Below are 20179 nucleotides of genomic sequence, written 5' to 3'. Positions count from 1 at the left end.
AGTATGCACATTAATATTTTAGAGAGGCCCATTTACATGCAAGGTGAAACATTTTTGCCAAACGATATCTCTGAGAGGTTGCAACAATAACTTGAGGCTTTGTCTAAAGGGGAAGAAAGACATGAAATATAATTCTGGAATTACATTTTGTGAAGATGGACAAAATAATGCTCAAAAAGGATTTTCATGGGGAATCAAGTAGCAACATACAAGCTTATGAGTTGGGTACAAAATGCAAGAAGAACGTTGACATTGACATATGCACACTCACGAAAATGACCAAAGATTGGAGAGCCCACCTCCTAGTAGAATACTCCAAAAAGAAGTTTACCTGCAAATTAATGGACAGTCTCATCCAAGATGACAGATAGAGGGTAGAAGATGAGGTCATTTTCTATAAAGACCAGATATATTTGGTCCCTAAATCTACACTGAAGGAGAGGTTCTTTAGGACCGCGCATGACATACCAGCTGAGGTTATAGATGTGCATTGTTTGGAGTACTTTATTCAATATAAGGAATGTTCGATTTTGAATCTGGAGTATGATCTTTGTGGAAGTGGGTTGGAGACTGATGTGAATGGCCATAGAAGAGATAAAAATGCAAAAGCAGGTTTTCTTGTAGATCTTATGGAACAGAGATTAGGAGGATGGTCCATTGAAGGTAGTCCTATTAAGAGAGAAATTCTAGGACATATTGACTCTAACAGAAATCTTGAAAAGCGTGTAAATAGGTGTGTTAAACAGTAATACAACAATGGAAGGTACAACAATCTTCTAACAAGTGTGATTACGATTAATGAGCAGTTTCTTGGACTCTGGGTCAACCTGCCAACCACTTGGAATTTTGCAATAAATGTTATGAACAATTTGGATGAGCCACTTCTGATCACATGGAATGGTTTGCAGAATCGAAGAAATCCTTGGCAAGATGGTGTATCTGGGACCAATTGTCCTATTCCTGTAGAATGGAACTGGACCTATAGTTTTCAGGCCAGAGATCGGGTTGATAGTTTCTTTTACATTCAGAGGGCAGCAGGAGGGTTCAGAGGAGTTAACCATCGCCTAGTGATTTGTGTACCCATGGAACTTCTGAGGGAGATTTCACAATCTTTATTGATGACTGGTATACAAGGAGTCACAAAGATTTGCGAGCAATCCTTGATGTTGACAGGGACCTTGAAATGCCTGATGGAGTTTCTTTTAATGGAGAGGGCCCTAATGTTACAATAAGTCGATCTCTGCTGGTATTGGTTACGAGATATTCCAATGTTCAACTTGGGAAAACGTATTATATGAGGGTTCACAATGTTGGGATTTCAACTTCTCTAAACTTCAGAATTCAGAATCATAATTTATTGTTTGCAGAAACAGAAGGATCCTATACATCACAGCAAAATTACACGAACTTGGATATTCATGCTAGTCAGTTTTACTCGTTCCTGGTAACGATGGACCCAAGTGGAAGCAGTGATTGTAACATGGTGGCAAGTGCAACTACTTGGTTCAATGTCATGGGTGTGGTGATACTGCATTATTCCGATTCTAAAGGTAAGACCAAAGGGTATCTTCCAACTAGTACAGAAGATTTTTATGACAAATACTTCTCTATGAACCAAGCAAGATCTATTAGGTGGAATGTATCTGTCGGGGATCTTAGGCCTAACCCACAAGGGTCTTTTAAATATGGACAGATCAATGTCACTTAGGCCTTTGTAAAAAACAAGCCACCAGAATTGATCAATGGGAAACAACGTTGCACTTTGAATGGGAACTCTTACGAAGCTCCTGCAACTCCACTCAAGCTTGCTGATTATTTTAATCTAACTAGAGTCGTCAAGATTAATTTCCCAGACAGACTAATGAACAGGCCACCAAAGGTTGATACGTCAATAAGTAATGGCACCTATAGAGGATTCACGAAAATCATTCTACAAAATAACGATGCAACTACACAAAGTTATCACATGGGTAGCTATACTTTTTTTGTTGTCGGGATGGACTATGGAGATTGGACCAAGGACAATGAAGGAACTTACAATAGAAGGGATGAAGCTTTTCTAATATCCCAGTTATGAATTTTGACACATTTCTTGGGATTTCGCTACTAATTAATGAAGCCATAAATTTCTTAATTGAACTACACAATTGCAACAAGAAATAAGCGGCAAAATATATAAGAACTTCAACTCAGGATAGCCAAATAAACACATGCAGTAAATTCTCAAGCTTATTTTATTATTATGGAATCAAAGATTACATGTTGATACAAACACTGGAAATGGTTGAGATGATGGCATCCAGAAGATCGACTACAACACTGAATCGGGCCTCCAAAATATAATTGGAAATCAATAAGTGCATGGACGAATTATGGATGAATTCACCAAGGGATGAGGTAGGTTTGCATCCACTCTCACCAAATCACCCAAGGGTTTTCGTCCTGGGACAACTGAAGCTAAGAACCTAGTTCTCTAAACCTCACCAATCGCAAAGTACAACAGATCCAAGATGTCCCAAATGATCTCATCCTCCTCCTTTTAAAGGCTTTATAAATAGATCTCCAATCATCTAGAAGTATTTTATTTTGATTATTTTGGTATTATTCTAGAAGTTCCTCCTTGACTTCATCTAAGTGACTTGTAATTTTATTTTGTTTTACTTAAACCACTTTTGGCCTTTTTCCTTCAATTAATCATTTCCCCTTCTTTTATTTAATTGACTAATTAAAGTCACATTTAATTCGGGAAAATGGTAAATCGCCCAGCATACTTTCTCTGGCCACTAGAAGTCACTTCCTATCATCCCATCTTGTAGATCTTCTCGTTTCGGTTCCAACAAGCAATTACACTAAGGTGTTCCATCAGATATTCCTCCTGGAATGCCACCTTAAGTGTAATTAATTAATTAGGCTCAATAATAACCTCGTTTTATGGGAATTATTCTAATGCAACGAAACCAAAAGTAAGTTGTGCGGAACTGACCCTGATGATGGAATATGCCAAGCGAACACCGTCGGACCCCATAAAATTCCTCAAAACCCTCTAGAACCTCTGATGACATAATTTTGCTCCTATGACCTAGCCATCACGTACCCTGGAAATCCATCCTAGCTATACTATAAAGGAAACTGGATATGGGGACATTGCAAGTCCTCCAACCCCAAGATCACTTGCCCTCAAGCAATCCATATTTGTCTACAGAGAGGCATCTACACAATGGTACCAGGATCCCATACGAACCACTAGATTATACCATGCCTCCATACCACCAAAGTATAAACAAATCCATTAACACCTAGATCCAAAACAAACCTCCATCCAATCTTGCCAGCAATAGATTAGCCTGGATCCCAATGCCACCTAGGCCCTAAGACCTGTGGGTTACGATACCATCTTGGCCCTCCATCACTCTCCATGCCTAAGGGCTCATGTTGTTTTATGCCCCCAACTAAGAATATCCTCATAATCATCCCATCAATAGAGTACCAAATCATAATCTCCCAACAATCCATCCCGTGGGAAGAATTGAATGCATGAATGCCTATACATGGAACAAATCCACTATACCAAAGCTGCTCCATGCTCAACTCATGTCGCTCCGCCTAGTCAAGCAATAAAATCCATCCAAGAAACCTTGCACCTCTTTCTCAATTGGATACAAGTGGACAAACAGTATCACAAGCCCTGTTTATGTACTCCTGGAGAGTGTTTCTCTATATCCTTGAAGCATACTCCTCTTGTTGCCTTGCTAGGACCCTCAGTCGTCCCTCAATGCTAGACAACTTGGTCGTTGACTCGACACACACCACTCTAAGCTCCTCAATTTTATTGTTTTGTTGCAAGATGGTGCCTCATACTGTCTGGATCTTTTGCTTCAATGCCATAAGATCAGTCCTGAAATGCTCAATCTTCTTGTGGCAGCTACTGTCTGAATGTACTACAACCTTGTTGGCTACCTTTGTATCTATTTGCACTTCATCAATGGGTGGCCACAAATAGATACTCAACCACCTCCACCATGTCTCCAACTTGAGCCTTTAACTAGCTCTCCAAAGATGGCTCATCATGAATATTGTATATATCATCCTCCTTATTTGACTCATGCTCCTCTATGTGCTCTTCACGCTAGATTACTAGTAGCTCATCTCCCTGAATGTATTCTCCTTGACCTTCCTTATACATGGGAATGATCTACTGCTCACCATCTTCAACCTCCAAACATGGATGCTTAGTTGGACTGCCGTCAACGTCTCCACATGATTGCTCATACTCTGAGCTCATTTTACCCTTATCAAAATCATCAAAAGGAATCTCCTCTTGTTCCTCTTTTGTCATCTCCTCCAATTTACTCGAGCAAGAGTGATTTGGCTCCCAAGGCCCCTTGTAGTTTAAGCAAAGATTCTTCCTTCTCAATTCATTCTTACTGCTTGCTTGCACCTTAGTGCCCTTGTCCCCTCACCAATTTGCATCCTCATCAGCTCCTCCTTGGTCAGTTGCATTCTGAATAGTTTCTGATTCTGCTCAACCAACTCTTCGGCTAGTTCATAGGCAACAAGTGAGACAACTTGTTCCTTCCTCCAAATTGCCAATAACTTGGATTGCAGCTTCTTACAAATGGCATCATGATCTCCCATAACTGAAGACAAAATAGACTGCATGTTTGTTTTGACCGTGTCAGGATGATGTTCCTTAATGCTGAAGAAACATTGGAACATTTGAAGAATCAAGTCATTGCATTCTAGATCAAGCATGGCATCATATGATCTAACTTCGGCCATGATTTCTAAGATCTTGAGCTTTCTTCCCAAGGTGGGATCCAAGATGTTATCCAAGTCTTGGAAGCTTTTTACTATCAGCTGGAAAGCTTTCCTCATAATATCATCATTGTAGGGAGGTATAGGTGAAGTTATCCTCATGACCTCGCTAAGACAAGAGGAAACTATAAGTCTCACCCTCTCACAAGGATGCTCCATGAATCTCCGTTGTATCAAAGCAAGCATTGTTGGCTTTAGAGCCCAATTTAGAATCCTCAAATTTGATCGCCTCATCTTAGAAAGTTGTGAGTCTAATTTCTCCAGATTAAGGAGGGCTTTTTCAGTCACGTTCATATTCTTTAAGTCTGATCCAAGTGCATAAAGCCAATTGCCTGCCTCAAATTCTTTCTGCAAGTCCCTTATCTGTTTCAGCTATACGATAGCATGTACCCCCTTTGAAAAGGGTTTGGTGTATGTTTTTGCTCTTTGGCCCAAAGAAGCATTGCGTTGATTCAATCTTCTTGCAAGATCTTCTAGGGTATTTTTGATGTTTGTGTAGCCTTCTAAGGCCTTCTCCCAATCATCCATAGTGACATAATTGACAAATAATGGGCTAGGATTGATGACACTTTATAACTCCTGACCCCCACAAATTTACAAAGTTTATGGTAGCAATACAAATTCTGACACAATCACTTTTCCCCTCAAGCATTACACACGCATGTCACAGCTTGCTCAGTCCTACATCAAATGTATACAGCAGCATCATGCTTCACATTTTCTGGTGTACAAGGCATAAATATGAGTTCTCATGTTCAATAAGTCAAATCTTCCCTCACACACTCTGATAAACCCTCACTGACAATATACTCCTATTTATGACGACACATATAGACTCGCTATTCTAGCAGCAGTTAATAACACTCAACAGCAACTGCTCACAAGGGGCAGCAGCATACACATATAGCAGTTACATAGGGATTTATGTATATGAGCATTTCATGTGGCCTCAACCTAATAAAACTTTAATTTCTTTTGCAGTCTTAGTACAAAGCTCTTACTAACATATACATGACAACATCAATACCTTTAACACAGACTCGGCCTCACACATAATTGATACATGTCAGTATAGCTATAAACTTGACTTCCATGCCACTATGTAGTTTACCAATATTGTAGTTTACCCCTCAGAGTTTAAGCTTTTCAGATACTTGGTGGTGAAATATTCTGTCAAACACCTTGCAGACAGATAGAAATAAATTCAGAGATAAACTTTGGGGGTAATAAGAACCCAGTGCTGCTCTAGCAGTTATAGACTTCAGTAATTAACCAGCAATGTAATCTTCAGATGACTTCACTTTCACGGTGGTAAGAATTTGACTCCTCTGCTATGGCCATATAGCTCTTTGGTTCACAACTTCTAAAATGTGAATGTAATCCTTCAGAAATAACTATAGAAATGACTCAATTCAGCACTATAATAGCTCAACCTTTTAACTGGCAATCTAGACTGAGCACGAATTTTGACAAAGAATCAGCCTCCAATGAAAACCAGACCGCGAACCCAACTCCACTTAGTCAGCAATTGCCATTACACTTCCCATCTACAACATCCATACACATTTGGACTGACAACCATAACATTGTAGCACGCTACCAACATATACATCTCTCAGCCAACTATACATTCAGCAACACTATATCTCTGATCTAATTGCACAGGTGTTCAATGCACAAGTTTGGGCTTGCAGTCCTTAACCACGTCCTCATCATATGGTCCGATCGCTACAACAACTCTCTTCACAATGACCAACTGATAATTTTGACCCTGAGTTTCTGCTGTCGATCTAGGTACTTGACAGTTATGCACAGACCCTTCTGAAAAAATACGCTCCTAAAAGTATAATTCAGCTCGGTCTATAATTAAATTCCACCCTCGTAAAGAAACAACGTGGCCTCCTGTGAATCCAATGGATCCGTCCCATGAGCATATAAGAATTGTGACCACTAACAAGGATTGTTAGTTCACCCTTTGTGGATTGAGGGTCACGATGGCAAATACGCTCAGATATTGGCCCTCATGAATATTTCACAGAGCATGTCTGCGTTCCATGAATTTGCCGCTACAAGATTGACCCGTTGCCTTGATTTATCCGATTATCCCCTTCACACTTGATCCAAAGAATTAACGCCTAGAAAAAAACAAAAAACTCTGGTAAATGCGCATTGTGCCTCATCTACATGTGAACTAGTACATATTATGTCTTGGCCCTTCCATAATGAATGACATGCACAACAAATCGCTCTACAAATGAGATCTCGTCAACCTGCTTGAGGGTGACATCATTTTTGAACCGGTGACAGTTTGAACCAATAATCTTCCACGTGCACTCGGATCTTTCCACAAACCAATGTCAATCTACTACTACAGAGAATATACTATGGCACATTTGCAATTTACAACTAGACTTGGCCTCTAATGAAGGCAATAATTCAGTCTTAATAGAAAAAAGTGAATCAAATGGCAACTTTGAGCTCAGCTAAATTGTGATCTTCGATCTGCAAGGCAATAACTCGCCTTGATAATTATTAAACTGGCTAGGGTCTCTTATTCTGCATAAAAAAATTCACTCTAGAAGCAAATGAATTCGGGTTCCATCAAATAAACTAAGCTCCAGCAAATAGACAAGAAAATAACCCACAAATTTCAAAGGACAGAGACAGTCCACAGTCAAATTCTGATTTCCTGCAGTCAAAAGTCTGCAGTCAACTGTAGTCAAACTACCCAGAACACCTCGATCTTTGTGCCAAAGAATTTGGCCTTCCAAAATCAGAATTATGCAAGTCAAACCAAGTCAAAAAGCCAAGTCAAAGGAGGTTAACGGATGGTCAAACTGTCCCAGCAGAAAAAAGTCAACGCAGATTTTAGATTGTCCTTCCTTTCCTTTGCACGTGTGAGAGAGAGCCCTGCAATTTTAGATGTACAAACCAATGACAAGAGGAGAGAGTGAAGAATGAATGAGTTGATGTGATGCCAAATAAGGTTGACTTGTCTTGTATTTATATGCTTCCTTGGAGACCCAATCTATCTTTAAAGTCGACCTGTACTTTTGTGCACATGTGGGTTTTCACATTAAAAATATATTTTTCCTTAACCAAATTAAATTCTTCCAAGGGCAAAGAGGGTCTTCTCTGGATGAGGAAGGTTGTCCAAAGGAGGAAATTTGTCCTTGAGCTGCCAAATTAACACTCCCTCTCAACTAGGGAGAAATTTTCGACTGCACCATATGCCATATCTCAAATGTCTCATCATCATCAAGTCAAGTGTCGACTCTGCGCATGTTTGTTCATCTCTACTCATCTACTGACCACTCTCATGTTGGAATTTCTAAGTCTGACACGTTAGAAATTCTTCCTGCATTATCTGGTTTATTTCACCTACTTGTTTATTAGTCAACAAGTTATTTAACCATATAAATACTGAAAATAAACACAAATGCAATCTCAGCCATCTACAGATCAACAACTGAAATAACAGACAAACACACAAGGGGCGTCGTTATTTTTGGACAATCATCCCCAGAAAAACCCAACTTGGGAAAACCAGTGCAGCGGTTCTGAGGATTTTATTATTAAACAGCGTTCTTGAGTATAACTAAGGTGCCAAACTGGCTCACCCAACAGAGATATCTATCTGGCAGTAATAACTCCCTTCAAAAGTAGATATTCAGGAAGTCTGCTCCACGAAATTCCTTCCAACGCTTCTTTGAGGCTCTGTGTCAGCCCTCCTGGCCTCTCCGTAGCTCTGAAACCCTCTGTGTCAATCCTCTACTGCTCTGTGCTAGCTCTTTGGCCTTCTACGTCACCCACACAGGCCCTGCTAGCCTCTGCGCAGTCTCTCTGGGCCTCTGTGTGGCTTCTGCTAGCTCTGCGTAGCCTCTTCTGCCTCTACGCTAGTCCTTCGGCACTATCTCTGCCTCTCTGCTATGCACTCACTACCCATCATTGCAACTTCGATCACTTGTTCGAATTTTCTCAGCAAACCCCGCTCCAGAAAATCAAACTGACTGATCAATCTTGGTGTATCTCCAACTGACCCTCAAGCCTCCTCTTATACCTTTTCTGTTGAGTCTTCAACGGCTAAGATTAAATCTCTAATCAACGGGTAAGATTAGATTTGGCTTGATCCATGTCATTTAGAACATTCTCACCCAGTTTTATATTTATACTCATTAATATTTTAATTTTCCTAAGTTTAGACTTAGGAACTCCATTAAAAATATTAATTATTTTAATATCTCTCTAACCGGGTGGAATTTCCCCAAACCATTTCTGGGTCTTTGAGATCTCATGTGCTTTAGCCTCTCCACCAATTTTCATGGCTAGAGCACATCATATGCTACCCCAAATCAACATCTCGAATCTAAAAGAAGAAGAGTTTGAAATCATAGAGGAGCTTAAGCTACCACCCTCTAGCAATAAGCGAGATCTACTTACCGCAAGAGCAAGGATCACACTTTGTCCTATTGACCTGTGACAATAGGCGAGATTGACATAACGATCACACTCTATCATATTATCTAGTGTCAATAGGCAATATGGACTTAAGGATCACACTCTGTCCTATTGTCTGTTGATCCTCCATCTAGAACCTTAAGAGTCAAGTGGTAGAACACCTGCATTCCAAGACTTGAGCGAGATCGAATTTCCTGGCCCGGTAAGGATCACACCCTATCTCAAGTCACTTCAACCCATTGGCCAGATGGGGAGGACCAATCCCAACAAGCCTAGCTTGTAGGTAGGATGCCAACTAGGGTATACTCTATCAAAGTGATAATAAGCAAGATTGACTTACCACAGGGGTAAGGATCACACCCTATCCTACTGTCCAGACTTCCCTCAACCCTAAGAGCCCTTACTACTCCATTCCTCACCCTAGGAGCTCAATAGGGGGGAAGGGCATGCTAAGTGTTCTCGATCAGCTGGGACCCTTACCTAGGAGGGTCACATCCATCAGTCCAAGTTGTTCTCTGAAGACCAAGAACTTCCCTTTCAGCAAAGCCTTGGTATGTTATCTGCTCATCAATCAAAATGTCATGGAGTCTCACGGCTCCTCTCTGCACCATATCTTCAATGTAGTATACATGATCTCAATATGCTTGGACTTGTCATGAAATACAAGATTCTTTGCCAATCGGATCCCACTTTTTGTCGCAATATATCACGATCGTATCCAGGACTAGCTCAAACAACTCTCCAAAGAGCTTCCTCAACCAAATTGCCTCGCAACTAGCCATGCTAGCAGCAATATACTTTGCCTCGCCCATGCTCAAAGCTACAAACTTTTGTTTCCTACTCATCTAAGATATCATGGCAGACCCCAAGCTAAAGCAGCACCCTGATGTGCTTTCCCTGTCAATAACATTTCCAACACAGTCAACATTAGTGCATCCATGCAGTCTCACATCTCCAGTAATCTATCTCAAACCAAGAATGATTGTCCCATGCAAATATCCTAGCACATGCTTAGAGGCAACCCAATGTGCATGAAGGGACTGAGTCATGAATTGACTCAAAGTGTTGACTGAAAAACATATGTCTGAACGAGTGTTCACGAGGAAGATCAATGCCCCTATCAACTGTCTATACTCAAAGAGATTCGTCAAATCAAGTCCAGCAGCATCTCCACATAGCTTCTTGAATTTCATATCCATCAGTGTGGCCAGGAACTTGCATTCTACCATTCCAAATCTTTCCAACAGCTTCACGACATATTTTCCTTGAGAAAGGAAAATCTCTACAGTCTTTGCCACACCTCTAGTGCCAAGAAGTAATGCATCAAACCAAGATCTTTCATCTCGAACTTAGAAGACAGCTCCCTCTTACACTCGAGCATCAAAGGCTCACTACCTGTCAAGAATAAATCGTCAACATATAAAACCAAAATTAAAGGCATACCTTGGACCACTTTGAAGTAGAGGTTTGGATCAACATTGCTTCTTGTGAATCCAAGCTTCAGCAGGTAACGATCAATGCGGGTATACTAGGCTTTGGGGGCTTGCTTCAAGCCATATAGAACTTTCTTTAAACTGCAAACATGAGTCTTCATGTCCTTCACTTCAAATCCCTGAGGTTGCTCAACATATACTTCTTCTTGTAGTATGCCATGAAGAAATGCAATCTTCACATCCATCTGGTGAAGAGTCCATCCTTGACTAGCAGCAAGGGCAACAATCGATCTAATGGTGGTGTAGCGAGCAACAAGTGCAAATATGTCATCATAATCTTCTCCCTCTTTCTGGGAGAAACATCTAGCCACGAACCTCGCTTTATACTTCTCAATGCTTCCATCGGCTCCATGCTTAATCTTGCATAACCACTTCGAAGATACGACATACTTTCCTTTAGGTCTCAAAACAATATCCCATACATCATTCTTCATATAATTCATACTCTTCGGCCATGGCATCCTTCCAAACCTGCTCTTTCATTGCTTCATCAAAAGTGGGAGATTTAGTCTATATGATGAAGCTCATAGCTACAACGTATCCCTAGTACCGGCATGGCTTCTTGCTTTCTCTAAAGGTCCCTTTGGTAGGAACATGTCTCTCAACATCCTGTAATGTATCATGAAGCCACAATCGTCTCTTCCTAGCAAGGGGATCACTTAGAGGAGAATCCAAGGGGTCCATGGGGTCCATGGGATCATCAATAATATCCTTCTTTATTTCGGCCACAAAAGGACCTTCTAGTAGGTCATATCATCATCTTTCTTCTCAAAAGGAGGCGGAGGAAGATCCCTTGCTTTTCCAAGCACAACATCTTCATTGAAAGTTACAGCCCTACTAAACTCGATTTTCCTTTGGTTGGATATATATATATATATATATTTTAAAGGCTTTAGAGCACAATATCCAACAAACGTACCTTTCTTTCCAGTGGCTTCTAGCGTATTCCTCTTATCCTTCAGCACATGAAAATATACGGGGCAACCAAATATCCTGAGATGTCCAATATCAAGCTTTACACCAGCCAACACTTCTTTTGGAGTCTTGTTATTCAAAGCTTGATGAGGAACCCTATTTTGAACATAGACAATTGTATTTGTAGCTTCTCCCCAAAGGAACTTCGGCAGCTTTTGATCATGCAGCATAGCTCGGGAAGCTTCCACAATGGACTTGTTCTTTCTTTCAGCTACTCCATTTTGCTGGAGATTATAAGGTACAATATTTACTTCCTGATTCCTGCCTTCTTGCAAAAAGTCAACAAACTTGTTTGATGTTTATTCTCCACCATTGTCAAACATAAAGACCTTGATCTTCTTCCCTATTTGATTTTCTATCAGTGCCTTGAAGTCCTTGAACATATCAAAAGCCTCATCCTTATGCTTCAAGTAGAATATCCATGTCTTCTTGGAGAAGTCATCAATAAAGATTATGTAGTAGAGATGGCCACCAAGAGAGTGCACTGGCATGGGTCCACATAGGTCAAAATGAATGAGTTGAAGAATACCATCGGTCTTGTTCTTGTTGGAGGGGAATGGTCCCCTTGTCTTCTTTCCACTGGCACATCCCGGACATACTCCATCATGACTAGCTTGAACATCAGGTATCCCAGAGACTAACTTCTTCAATTTCGGTAGGGCTTCATAATGTAGATGTGCCAACCTTTGGTGCCATAGCTCACTTTGATGATTGATGTCGTGGACCATTGCTAGCAGAGGTCTTCCATTGACTCTATAGAGTCCTTCAATTCTAGATCCCAAGGTAAAAGCATCCCTCATGTGAGATTCCATAAGCCAAGTGAGGATTTTTCCTCTTATGAAGGCTACTCTCATCCCTTTGTCTTCCAAAGCAAATATAGATACCAAGTTCTTCTTTAGTCCCAGAACATACATAACATCATGAAGAAGAACGGATTCACCAAAGTCCAAATGAAATTTAACAAAACCAAAACCCTTTATAGGATGAGTAGTGTTGTATCCAAGGATGATTTTCAAATTTGTCTCCCTCTTAACCAGGTTTGAGAGGACTTCCCAGTATCCAGAGAAATGTCTAGAAGCCCCACTATCTAACAACCAACTATCATACGAATCCGGAGGGGAAGAACTAGAAAGAGAAGAAATAAGAATATATTCAGATTGGGAAGTAGTTGCATTATTCTCATACTTGGAATAAATTGACCTCTTTTGAGGACAATGGCCTTCTTCATGACCATTTTGAACATCTCTTTTTCTTCTATCATCCCTTCTTCTTCTATCATCTCCTCTTCTTAGATTATTGAATTGAAGCCTCAATTGTTGTTGTAGTTGGATTTTGAATCATTTCTCTTTTCCGGACACTCTCAAGCATAATGACCATGCTTGTGGCAGTTAAAGCAGTAAATTCTACTTCCTCTTCTCTTGAAGTCCTTCGATTTAGGGGGAGGCCTTCTTGAACCAGATAGTCTTCCTCTTCCTTTTCTCTTTTTGTCTCAAGCAGCAAATGCAGAGGGCTCTCCTTCTTCATGCTTTTGAATCCTCCCTCTGGCAATCATCTCGGTCTCTTCTTGAGTGCATTTACCAACGAGCTCATCAAATGTCAGGAGTAGATTATTGATGCTTTTAGTAGTAAAGAAGGTTTCCCAAATAGGAGGAAGACCTTGAAGAGTCACCAACACCATCTCTTTGTCAGATATAGGCTCTCTTGCAGTCTGCAATTGATCCCTTAGGCAGGATACCCTCATGACATAGGATTCCACAGATTCCCCTTTGTTAGTTTTTGTAGCATTGGATGTGTTCTAGCCACGAAATTTGGTGGAGGCTAGAATACATGAGATCTCCAAGACCTAAAAATCGTTTCTGGAAATTCCACCTAGAAGTGTCTTAATTAGATTATTAGCCGATATTTTAAAATATTTCCTAAGTCTAAACTTAGGGAATATGGTTAATTAATCAGTATTAATTGAGATAAGGTGAGAATCATCTAGAAACTCACACGAATCGATCCAGAAATGGTTTGAGCCATTGATTAACTTTTAATATTGATCACTGGAGTCCCAATAGGAAGACATAAGAAGGGATCAATGGGCACTTGGAGAAGACACACCAAAACCCCAGAAATTCGATTTTCTTGGCAGATCGATTTCTAGAGTAGCAACAGTTAGCTACCAAAGAGTCAGAGATTGAAGCAGTGAGTGAAGGGCAGGGACAGTGATCTAGAGGAAGTTTTCCAGATCCAGAGAGGCAACAGGAAGTGGAAGAAGTGATCCACGCAGAAGCAGTGCAGAGGCTAACGCAAAGCAGTTCAATTTAGCTAAGGAGGAGGTCAATACAGTTTCCAGAGGCCGGGAATGTCTTCTAGAAGGTCGGAGAGTCACTTCCAGCAGCAGAGGCAAGCTCGACAGCTTGATCAAAGATAGAATCGAGCTGCATGTGTGAGAGACAGCGCAGAAGGGCTCACGCTGGGGTTTGGATGGCCAGATTTTTGCAAAATCCAGTGTCGGGATTACTTGTGGAGTGAGAGAATTTTTCTCTCTAATTATTTCTATCAGATACTCGCTGATTGGATTGCCAGCTGGGCATCCATAGATTGTACTCGGAATTCATTGTTACATAATAACAAAAACCCTCACTGCTACACTAGTTTTCCCAAGTTGGGTTTTTCTGGGGACATTTGTCCAAAAACAACGGTGTCATTTTATGTGTGTACGTGCTAGTATTTTCTCAGTTCCAGCGCTATTTATTTTCCACAATTTTATTTGTGAAAGTTGCAGTGTGTTTATTTTGATGTTGTCGTAGCAATAAACTAAATAATTAATTTATCAGTTAGGAGAAATAATACCAATTGTTGCAATAGGATTCCAGTTTAGGAATTTTCACATGGTATTAGAGAGTGATTGATCAGTCAGGAAGTTCAGAAGCGGAGAAGAATATTTCGCTGCTAAGGAGTCGCAAGCCGAAATTTTTAGGGGCAGCGCTATATCCAGACAGGCAAGCCAAAATTGTTGAAGCAGCAGTTTGACTTTTTTCAGTGCAAGATTGGCAAAAAAAATCGATTTGCCCAAGAGAGTGATTCCAATAGTCAAAGGGAACAGTAGCAACTCAGATTTTCGTTGAGCAGATTTCTTGGTTGGACGTAGAGGGTTTTGGTGCAGGTTGCAAAAGCAGAATCCGCACCAAGTGGAAGAGAAAATCATACACAGCAAAGGGAAAATTTTCCTCAGGGAACTTCGAGTCTCGGAAGTTCGAATTTCTAGTTGCAGATTGGCAGTAGCAGCTAGCAGAGTTACGCATTCCAAAAGGGAGTGCGAATAGCAGAGCAAAAGCTAAGCACAAGGAAAGAGGGAGTTTTCCACAATTTCAAAGATGGCCACTATCAGGCTTAGAGATCAGGATAGGTTGGATCGATCATCCAATTATGTCATCTGGAATGCTAGAATGTCCTTCCTTCTAGATGAATATCGCCTGAAAGCCTACATTGATAATGTAATGGCAATTCCTAAGGATGCAGACCAGCTCAAGGAATATAGGAAGGAGATGGCACAGGCGAAGCGGTTGATTCTGGATGGAGTCCAGGACCATATAGTCTCACATATAGCGGCCAAAGGAACAGACAAAGAGATGTGGGATGCTCTCTCCACGATATACCAGGGCACTTCCTAGCAGCAAAAGATGTTCCTAGAGGAGACGTTGAGATGCATCAGAATGCAGAAGGGGGAAGGCATAGACCCCTTCCTCACCAGGATTCAGGAGGTCTGAGACTAGTTGTCGGTTGTTGGGGCAGCTCCTCAACCTTCAGATCTAGTACGATTGGCACTCAACAGTTTCTCTGAGGATTGGGAGGTCTTCGTCCAAAGTATATTGGGCATAGACACACTACCAAGATGGGACAGAATGTGGGCCAAGTTGCAACAGGAAGAATTGAGACGAGCTTTGTTGAGGAGCTCCATCAGTGGCAACAGTAGCAGCAAACAGAAGGAGGAGAAGAATGTGGCCCTCGCATCTCAGGGTCCTAGTCAGGGGCAAGGGGAGCAAAAGAAAAAGAAGGACCTATCAAAGGTCAAGTGCTTCAGGTGTGGTGATCTTGGTCACTACAGTCCCCAGTGTCCTCTAAGGAAGAAGGGACAAGTCGGCGAAGCAAGACCAGCAGGCAAGCTTCTGCTGAGATCGATAGGTTGTTCTCCAGGTTGGAGAAAGACTTCGCGATGATTGCCCACATACCTCCAGGAGTGAGGTGGGGTGACTTGGTGTTGTAGCCCCAGAGAGCTACAGAGATTGGGTTGGATCCTTGAGGAGTCAACCTCATGGATCAATACCTTGCTACAAGGGCCCACAATATTTAGTGTCAGGATGGATTAGTGGCAGTTGATGCAGTCCGTGTTAGAAAATCGGAAAGGAAAAAATATTTTCTTATACTTGATAATTACTTATGAGATTCTTGTGTTCTTATTAACTTTCTTATGTTCTTCTTTTATCTTAGTTCATCAAGCAATTACCAAAACAATAGCACGAAGATCAAGGACACCAAATGTAGGCGGATAGTCAGGGGAAAACCCAGTCAACAACTCTTCGTTCAATAGTTTTTCCTGAGATAATCCAAGACTCTTGACTTAGACACAGACTTCCTCCACACCAAGTCAGCCCTTTCCTTTTTCAGTAGATGATCACTTTCAAGTACTATCTTCGACCTAGATGCAGCAGTAGCAGCAGCATCACTTCGATGCAGTAGTATCTTTAACCTAGCAACTTCAATCTTAATGCAACAACTTTGACCTTGGAGCACTTAGCTCTTCGACCTTGAAGCAACTCTTCTACCTTGAAGCAGCACTTCGACCCTGATGTCGTACTTTGACCTTGATGTTGTAACTGACCTTCTTGATGTTACTTCATGTCGTAACAGAACTTTGACCTCGATGTCATAGCCCAAAAAATCACACGTGTGATAGAGAGAGATAACCCAAAACCTTTGATCCTGCAATTCTCCTTCTTCCACTGCATCTTCACACTTTTTCACGGCTTCTTCTAGGAGATCGAACTTGTGTGTGTGATTGTCCTCCAAATGAATCGAACTACTTCAATATATAGGCTTCTGGTGAGTTCGAATTACCTTTCTTGAGGCCGATTTGATCTTCTTCAGACCAACTTGGTGTGGAGGTAACATAATTCATTTTTGACTCAAAAATAATTCTTTTCACACAATTCAAACTCCCAAGAAGGATCTCTTTCTCTATTGACTTAGAGTAAGTCCAAGAAGTCCACAATGGGGACTTTGACCTAAAACATGATGACCCAAGCATGAAACTCATGCTTTAATAAGTCATAATAATAATAATAAAATTTATTTTCATTCTTTTTCATAAGTACATTTTATTATGACTCATACAATTATGAAGACCAAACCTAGTTACATTTTTCAACAGTCAGTACCAGGGTGACAGTTGCAGATTAGTACCAATCAGAGGCTTGAGAGTAGAGTGCAGAGTTGGCAACAGTGCAGGTGGCACAGTGCAGAGTCAACAGCAACGCAGAGTCTTCAGTAGACAGTGCGGATGCTAGTAGCAGTCAAAGACTTGAATGATAGATGCATAATACTGATCACAGATGATTCAGTATTTTGGATGTTTTTCAGTTGCAGATGTTGCAGTTGCAATAGCAACAGAGTTTCAGTGCAGATGCAATGTTTGCAGTGGTTCAGCAGGGTCAGCAGCAGCACAGATGTAGCATATATCAAAGTTGTGCAATGGTTGGTGGGCAACAGTGACCAGACATCAGCAGCGTGACAGGAGATGATACAGAGACAGGGTGTTGTGACAAGGTGTGCAGCGATATAACACATTCCTCACTAAGAGGGAGTGTTGGTTTTTGTAGGATCGGATGTGTTCTAGCCAATGTTATCAGAACCGAACTAGTGATCAAACCGAAAAACGTTACGAACAGGGAACCGGTTGGAACCGGACAAAAAAAAAACAATTTACCAAAAACACACAAAATATTCATATTTTAAAGAAAGAAAAAGATATATTCATGTGCATCCATATGAATCCAAACCATTTATGCACAAATATGCAAAAGTTCTCATTTATATAGCAAGTAATAGTGCATATAACCAAAATAGCACTTATTGCAAAACATTACTAAACTAGAAAAGTTACAAACATCAAGAAGCAGGCTCTAAAAGGCCTTTATAGTCCAAAATAACATGATAGATCATAGTATGATACTACAGTCTACAATACTACAAGCTACAGCCACAGCAAATCAATGATCAATCATCATCCTGGTCATCCTCCTCATCCTCAATTGAAGAATGAGTAGCATCCAAGTCTGCAATGGGATTATGGCTTGATTCCCTAGCCATGAAGTTACTACTGGTGCTTCTAATATATCTGCCTTTGCATCCTCTGGAGGTGGGTCCAAGCCCAACCAAGAAAGTTCTTCATTGTCAAATGCTGGTGCTTGACTCTCCACAACCCATTCTGATGTTGGATCAAATTCAGCCAAGACAATGTTGCTTGATTAAAGGGTTTTATTCAGCAATTGGTTGCACCTCAACCTAAAGTTGTAATGAACAAAAACCATGTCATTCAACTGTTTTTGCTCCAAACGATTCCTCTTCTTGTGTGTATACGCTCAAACACAACCCAATTCCGCTCAAACCCTAAAGCACTACATGTCTGGCTCAATATTCGAATTGCAAATTTTTGCAATTGAGGGCATTGACCACCAAAGTGTTGCCACCAATAAGCTGCAAAAAAGGTGGAAGGAGAAAAAAGTATTAGCAAATGAATTTATATAAGGATTTGCAAATTTTAACAGTTCTTACCTGGGGGAGTCTTTGCTCTATTTCATACAGCCATAGAAATTCCAAAGGTATCGATACTCTGCCTGAAATTCAAGAGCTTGTTATGAATCTGATCTTGAGTCTTGGAATCTAGGACCATGCGCTCAATGCATTTATACAATCCCCCTAATACCTCCCCATCAGCCTCAAAATTTGTAGTGTAATGGTACCTTCAAAATTCAGAAAACAAAAACATATTCATCAAGTCAACAAAACTTAAAACTTATAACTTATAACTTATAAGCAATAAGCATTGAAATCCAAAATTACATACCTTGGATTTAAGTAATAGCCAGTTGCATGTAAAGGTCTATGGAGTTGTTTGTTCCATCTTTCATCAATGATTCTCCATAGAGGAATGTACTTTTGTCTTTTATCCCCATATGCTACCTTTATTTGTTCCTTGGCCTGATCCATGGCCTCATAAACAAAACCCATGGCAGGTTTATCACCATCCACCATCCGCAAAACTCTGACAAGAGGCTCACTAAATAGCACAATCTCCTCTGCCTTTGACAAAAATATTTTGTCAAATACTTGGTCAATCGTCTATTTCCATTCACCCTTTTTGCTCCACTGAGATGAATTCCATTCATCACATGAAAACATCTTCATCAGGGATTGCAACGAAAGAAAGTTGGTTGCAAATCGTGTGATGGTTGACCGAACAAGCTCTTTACCCCTGTGTGCTTTCTCATAAGGTTCAAAACCCATGAGTGGTTGTAGATGTACCTAGTTATGGATTTTGCATCATCCACACACTTCTTCACCCACTCAATTTTGCTAATATCCTCAAGCATGAGGTCCAAACAATGGGATGTGCATGGAGAACACCAAATGGTGGGGTGTTTTTCCTCCAACATCTTTCCCACTGCAACAGAGGCATTATCTTTGATCATTTGTACAACATTTTCAACTCCTACTTCCATAACTACTTCATCCAAAAGACGAAATAACAATTGCGCATCCTTCACCTGATCAGATGCATCAATAGATTTGAGAAACATAGTACCTTTTGGACAAGCAATTAAGAAATTTAGTATGGTGCAAGATCTACCATCAGTCCATCCATCAGACATAATTGTGCATCATGTTTTGGTCCATGATTGTTTGTACTCTGTAAGGTACTCTTGTATTCTTTGGACCTCATTTTGTAAAAGTGGCCCCCTAATATAATGGAAGTTAGGGCTTTTGAAATCTGCTCCACATGAAGCTATATCAATAATCATAGGTTGATAATATGCAGAAATAGTAGCATTAAAAGGTATGTCTGCATCATACCACCATCTAGCAATGCATTCATATGCAGCCTCCTTCTCTATCTTCTTCCATTTAGCATCAAGGGTTGGTTGAAAACCAGGGGTGGTGCGGGGTACAAAGAAGGAGTCAATCCTTTTACGGGTTGTTGTCCTCTTCAAGTTAAAAGCACTTGAACTACCCTCTCCAACTCTAGCAGGGAAACTAGAGGAATCTTCAAAACTGGGCATATATTCTTCAAAATCAGGGTCACTAAGCATAGCATCATCCTTTTGACTTTTGCCTATATATTTTTTAATTCTTTTGTTTTTCCCATTTTCATCATTGTAGGCTTCAATTAGACT

General features: G+C 40.6%; 1 protein-coding gene and 1 pseudogene across 3 annotated transcripts in view; one reads left to right on the top strand and one right to left on the bottom strand.

Annotated features, from left to right (window-relative positions):
• The window catches only part of LOC149236602 (monocopper oxidase-like protein SKU5 pseudogene), a 29261-nt pseudogene extending 27184 nt beyond the window's left edge, over positions 1-2077 (top strand).
• The window catches only part of LOC149236601 (uncharacterized), a 79536-nt gene that overhangs the window by 44433 nt on the left and 14924 nt on the right, over positions 1-20179 (bottom strand). The window lies entirely within an intron of this gene.

The sequence above is a fragment of the Pinus tabuliformis genome, chromosome 8 (genome assembly GCF_031772625.1).
Source record: "Pinus tabuliformis cultivar Carrire ecotype Pingquan chromosome 8, CPIR1, whole genome shotgun sequence".
Classification (NCBI taxonomy): domain Eukaryota; kingdom Viridiplantae; phylum Streptophyta; class Pinopsida; order Pinales; family Pinaceae; genus Pinus; species Pinus tabuliformis.
The sequence above is the reverse complement of the archived record's forward strand: the minus strand, read 5'-3'. Positions and strand labels throughout refer to the sequence as shown.